Source organism: Clytia hemisphaerica, unplaced genomic scaffold (genome assembly GCF_902728285.1).
Source record: "Clytia hemisphaerica strain Z4C2 unplaced genomic scaffold, Clytia hemisphaerica genome assembly, whole genome shotgun sequence".
Taxonomy (NCBI): Eukaryota; Metazoa; Cnidaria; class Hydrozoa; order Leptothecata; family Clytiidae; genus Clytia; species Clytia hemisphaerica.
Window position 1 is genome coordinate 942,679 of NW_027103806.1, and position 6,143 is coordinate 948,821.

The 6,143-nt window shown below is 31.3% G+C and overlaps 1 long non-coding RNA gene across 2 annotated transcripts; it reads left to right on the forward strand.

The window, feature by feature from the left end:
• On the forward strand, positions 1–6,117 carry LOC136806474 (uncharacterized). Of its 2 annotated transcripts, none has more exons than XR_010846568.1 (4): positions 1–68; positions 4,469–4,651; positions 5,781–5,871; positions 6,091–6,117. It is a non-coding gene; the product is annotated as an uncharacterized lncRNA (long non-coding RNA). The 2 variants fall into 2 exon arrangements; XR_010846567.1 differs by having other exon boundaries at positions 5–188.
• Positions 6,118–6,143: the final 26 nt, after the last annotated feature.

Here is a 6,143-nt window from a genome sequence, read left to right on the forward strand (position 1 = left end):
CAAAAACAAATCGAAATCGAAAGATCATGCTTGAATTTTTCGCTGAAGCAAATCGCAGCAGCAAAGTTGTAAGTTTTGTCAAGTTTTTCAATCATCAAAATGAGACAAACCGTTTTATCATGTAATTTGCATTTTAATCTAATTTAAATTTAATAACAAAGTGTTGATGAGCTATTGTTTAAAGCTGGGTAAGTCACCAAATTACCATTTTATAATTATTTCATATTTTTTATATTTTCTCGCTCGCTCGCTTCTCTAAAAAACTCTCTTTTCTGAAGCAATCATTTCTACTCCCCCAGCAGCTATTCGTTTTTGTTGTTACTTTTTGCTCAAATATGAAAATAAAAAATTCTTTCAGACACACCCACTTGCCACTCCCCTTTTTCCCAACTTATTTTTTGGTCTTTTAAAAGTACACTAACTGTAGTGTAATGGGCCATTCCAGTTTTTATTCGTTACCCCCAATGGACGACATGGAATTTCCGTAGCAAATTGCTTTCAAGAAAGTCCGGAATTTCCGTAACAAATTTACAAAATACCTATCCAAACAGTGGAATTCCGTTACTGTAACCTAAAAAAATCATGGAATTCCAATACTTTAATGCAAAATTAAGTAAAATTCATGGAATTCCGATACTTTCTCTTTAAAGTTTGCCTGGAATTCCGTGCCAAAATTTATTTCAAAAATTGATGTCATCCATTAGGGGGTAATTTTTTATTCATTGGCCCAATGAATGACCAGACGGTGTCAATCGAACGAATCGAACGCCAAATCAATTGAACACAATCGAATAATTGCAATACACCTTTCTGGGAGGTAAACAAACCCGTTTTGTGTATGCCTGCTGCGTTTCCTTAGGTAGCGACTCCAGAAGTCACGCAACTATCGTTGACGTCAAACCAAATGTTTCATTTTTCCGTGAACTTTGAACCCTTCTAACTTTTCTTCTATGTATGCTAAAGCGTTCCGGTTTTTACTAAAAGAAAGCCCGTGATCTTAGCTTTCCAGCGGTATATAACACTGTGGACACGGGCTAGACGGCAAATTGGTAAAATGCCGAATGTTTTGCAACATTTTGAAAATTGTTTGCCGACGGGAGAAAAGAAATTTGCAACTTTCGAAGAATAAATGTGTCTGGAAACGGAGGAAAAAGTAATTGGAGGCTGAAACTTTGTATGTTTATCAGAAAAAGGGTGAGGATTCAAAATCACATTCGCTAATTCTAGTTCTTTCATTTTATTTTATGTAGTTTTTTTAACTTTTTTGCTTCTTTAGCATGGGAATGTCCCCAAAAAAAAGTTTTTATTTCTGCCGAATGGATTTTTCTTTTCATTTGGGGTTTCTACTTTTCAGAAAAAACTTATCGCACTCATAAGTTTTTGTTCCTCCATTTCCGAGGCCCCTTGAAATGGGTCCTACCACCTTTTTTGACTCATTTCAACCTTTTCCAAGCTAATTTTCTTCAAAAACAAAAATAAAACAATGCAATGTCTTCTTTTTTCAAAAAAAGATATATCTTTCATTATTTTGATAAATATACTAAATATTTTACAAATATTTTTATATAATAATATTTTAACACCATCAAAGAATTCTCCCTCCAAATTTGAGGTCTCTAGCTACACTAGAAAAAGAGATATGCAAAATTTAAGAAGCATGACTGGAAAATTTCTTTTTTTTCTTTTTTGACACATTTTTCGAATTTTTCCAAGCTATTTTCCTAACCTTTTTTTTACATTTTTAGTCAAAATTTTGACACTAAAATTTGAATATCTTTACAACCACTTATCCTCTGGAGGCCTATGACCCCTCATTTTCTTTCTTTTTCAAAGCTCTACAAGATAGGATAGATTTTGAAAAAAAAATTAAAACTTGAAAAATCTTCTGGAGTTGCTACCTTAGGGAAAGTTGGTTTTTTGAGCTGTTCTTAAGTTCTGTCAAACAAAATCCCCTCAAATTTTAGTATGTTCAATCTATTCAGATATTATATCACCCTGAAAATCTTTTCCCAAAAGAAGAACGCTATCAAAAGTGTTAGAAGCTGAAAACCCACTTTCCCTAACCCCTCGGCCTTGCAGGCAAAAACGCGTTTCTTTACCTCCCAAACAATTTTATACACAACAGTGGAGCGCACATTTTCCCGGGCCATTTCTGAGAACTTTGAATTACGGGGAAGGTGTATTCAATTGTCGAACGCAATCGAATGGCAATCGAATATTACCCAGAATTTGTCGTTCAATTTTGATTACGCTCTATGTATTCGATTATGTTTGATTACATTCGATTGGTTCAATTTTATAAGGTTGTATTCGATTACATTGGACAATCAAATCGCAATTATTTGATCACATTTGATTATGTTCGATTGGTTCGATTGCGTATTTTGTTCGAAGTTGCTCGCTTGACATCGTCTGGTAATGAAAAGTATTGGGAGTCATATCAACTTTATAAACTTGCCAGCGGACCTTCAATTCGAAATACCCTTTAGAATATGAACATGTACGTCAAGAGAATTAAAAGTATCTATGTGAGCATTTGTTTCATTAAAAAAGATTGGATAATATTGATTGATTCTGATAACCGATAGATCAGTATAGCCCTAACTTTATAAAATTTAAAATTTATGGGAAACATATATTTGGACTTTGTACCCAATGTTGCACGCAAGCACTCAAGCAAAAGTCCTGCAAAAGTAGAACAAAATCAGATTTAGTCAAATTAAGTACCAGGTGTTTAGTGCACAAGTTTGAAGTGTGGTTGTGAGAAAAATAAAGATGTTATGAATCTAAACTAATCACCATCAGAAAGAAGAAAGGCTAACCTAAATTTTGAGCTATCACACTTTAAATTTGCTTCACATGTTCAAAAGTTACCGTCAACTGCTCTAACTTGGGACTATCCGACAAAACATGGGACGACAATTCGGCCACCATTTCACCGAACCTCCAAAGTCATTTGATTTGAATTAATGAATGGCGTATTAAAAATATACGATTTCTCTTTCACACCAAGTAGGTGTGTTAAATCGAAATATGAAAAAAATCTGTAGTGGAACACACACAAATGTCTGGAACGAAGAAGACCAAATTCGTGGCAAAACGATGGAGTGTTTGACGTCACTTGCGTGGCAAGTTACACACTCGTTATTTGTTAATCCCATCGGGCGATAGGCAGTTAGGCGGCAGGTGCTCCCTAATTCTCCAATCGACATCTGGTCATTTTGAATGAAAACAAAAAATTTAAAAAGGGTGCGCTATCAGTGAAAGTTATCGTGACATGTTATGTTAAGTATGATTGATGAACTTGGTAAAGTTATCAAAACAAATTTGTTGTCAAAGAGATTTAACAATAAGTGAAAATACAGGCCAGATATCAAACAGTCCCATGTTTCGACTAATCGTCCCAAGTTAGAGCAGTTGACGATATGAGAAGAAAATTTGAAAAAATTTTCTTTCTAAAAAGAATCATTTTTGAGAAAAAAGAGGGGATTAAATTCATGCAAAAAGCCTTTTTTGATTCTTTTGTAACACCTAAAGATTCGAGGACCTTTCGATTGTTTTGATCATCAAAAGAATAAAGGAAGAATTGAAAAAAATTTAATTTTATTACATTTTTCTCTAAAATGACGCTTTTTCTAAAGATAATTTTTTAGAATTTTCTTCATAACTTTTGAACACATCAAGCAAACTTAAAGCATAATAGCTCAAAATTTCAGTAAACCTTTCCTCTTTCTAATGGTTAAAAGTTTAGATCTATAACATTTTTAGTTTTCTCACAATCTTAAATCAAACTTGTGCACTCTTTTAAAACACCCGGTGTATAAAGCAGTAAAAAATACAACTTTTGTATTTTGATAGTCTGGATTCAGGCAGTTTTTTGTTGTTCGAACTGGTTCAAAAATGAAAATACTGAAAATAATTTATTGACATAATACATTTCAAATACTGTAAAAATTTTCTTTATTTTTTTTACTGTAGACTTCACATTTGAAACCTTTTTCAACTTCGAACTAAATTTTCTCAGGAGAAATCTAAAAATTTCATTGTTGGAAAGTTCAAGCTTTAAATTTTTTTAAATTTGGATTTAAAACGATTATTTTCTCAATATAAAGAAAATTTCCTATGAAAGAACATTATAGACCCAACTATAAAAGTTCTTTAGAACGTACCTCGTTTATTTAAAACACATTTTTTTTGTTGCAAAACAAAATTTTGCATCTTGAGGATGTAAGAAAAAATTGTGTCAAAAACTACCACCATGCTTACTCTTCTCCTTTCCTATGCATGCAGAATTTGTTCATTTTTAATGATGAACCCACATCTTTAATATGTTTAATGTATGAAGTGCTTATTTCACCTTTTTCAAACTTTATTATACAAAGAAGTTTCTCAGGTGGAAGGGAATAAATGTTATTTAAAATATTGTTATAACACCTTTCTTCAAAAAACTGATTTCTATCTATCATAGAAATATGTCGACTACGAGCAAGAAGAATGCCTCAATCTCATCTCCAAAGAATATATCCTTGCACAAAATACCCAAACTTCCTCCTATTCCAAAATTGAATACAACCAAGGATAGATTTGATAATAGTCCGTTGCTGAAATACAGACGCGCTGATGAAGTTCAAAATACACTTGTCAATAAGGTGTAAGTAAAATATTCTCTGTCTTTAATTTTTTCCTTTGCAGGTTTGTCCTAGTTAGTATATTGTAATCATGTGAGTACAGTCACTCTGATGTTGTCTTTTGGGAAAGACTAAAACTCAAACTCTCAACCGTGCAATTTGCAAGTATTTGCTTCACCATTGATGAGCTATATATATATGAAACCTTTGAACTCAGTTGCCCTTCAGTATAGCTGAAAATCTTTATCTTAACAAGTTTGTTTGATTTTTTTGTGCTCGATAAAAAAGCTTCTCTCTTTAAAATTAATTTTCTCGAGATCTAAAGGTTTTAAAAGAACTATTTCTATTTAATTCAAAAGAAAAAAGAGAAATTTAAAATTTTGACTGGTCATTTATTAAATTTAATTCATTAGATCAAAAGTAAATCAATTGAATAAAAGAGTAACTTTCAGAAAATGCTCGAAAACATTGAAAATTGACCTATTAAATTTTTATTCTAAAATTGGCAATCGCAATAGCCTTCACTATGATAGAGCATTTTTTAGTAATTAAACACATGAAACTTTGAAACTAAAGAACCGTAAGGCTTTGAAATCTTCTTCAAAATCACTTAAATTTACTTTTACCAAAATTTTTCTCAATCTTTTGGTTCTAGGCTGGATTTACCTCAAAACCCATATTTGATGTATTTTTATGAATCTTACTATTTTTTGACATTTTCCGACAAATTTTCTTCCTTTTATTGAAATGCAATGTTCCTTTATGTAAGAAAAAGTCATTTGGACAGCTAATTATTATTTTTAATGACTAAAACAAAAAAGCTGATGTATCATACGTAATCAAACTTTGTTTAATTTGATAGGTCGATTTTTAACTTTTTTGAACACTTTCTGAAAGTGACTTTTTTCTTCAATTGAACATAACTTTCGATCTAATGAACCAAATTTAATAAATGAATCAAAATTAAAGTTATGTTTTTTCTTTCCTATGGAAAAAGATTGGGTCTTTTGAAATAATTTGAAATTTTTATACATAAAAAATATTCAATGTAAATAAAGAAACCTTTTTGTGGCGCATCAAGTATCTCAATCTTCATACACTTTCATTTTATTTAGCTAAGAAAGCTGAAGAAAGTCATAATTTTCTTTATAGGTTGGAAAAGTCTAAAAATGCACAATATCGAACAAAAGATCTGTTGAAAAGAAGCCCAGCAAAACAAATTACGCCAGAGATGCCTTCAACTGTAGGATTTGTTTGTATTGATACTTTTCATTTGTCTAATTTGATCTTGATTTGACTGCAAATCAGCTCAGGGAGAATGATTGTTTTGGTGATAGCAGATTGAATTACTTTTATAAACGTGAATTAAAATAAATTTATAAGAATATCACAGGTATAATAATTAAGTGCCAGATGTAATGTGTGTTTTCAATTTTATTCCCATTTTATATTAAAATTTTAGATGATGTCCAGAGAAAGACGAATAAAGGTATCTTTGTTATATTCATTCTTTTA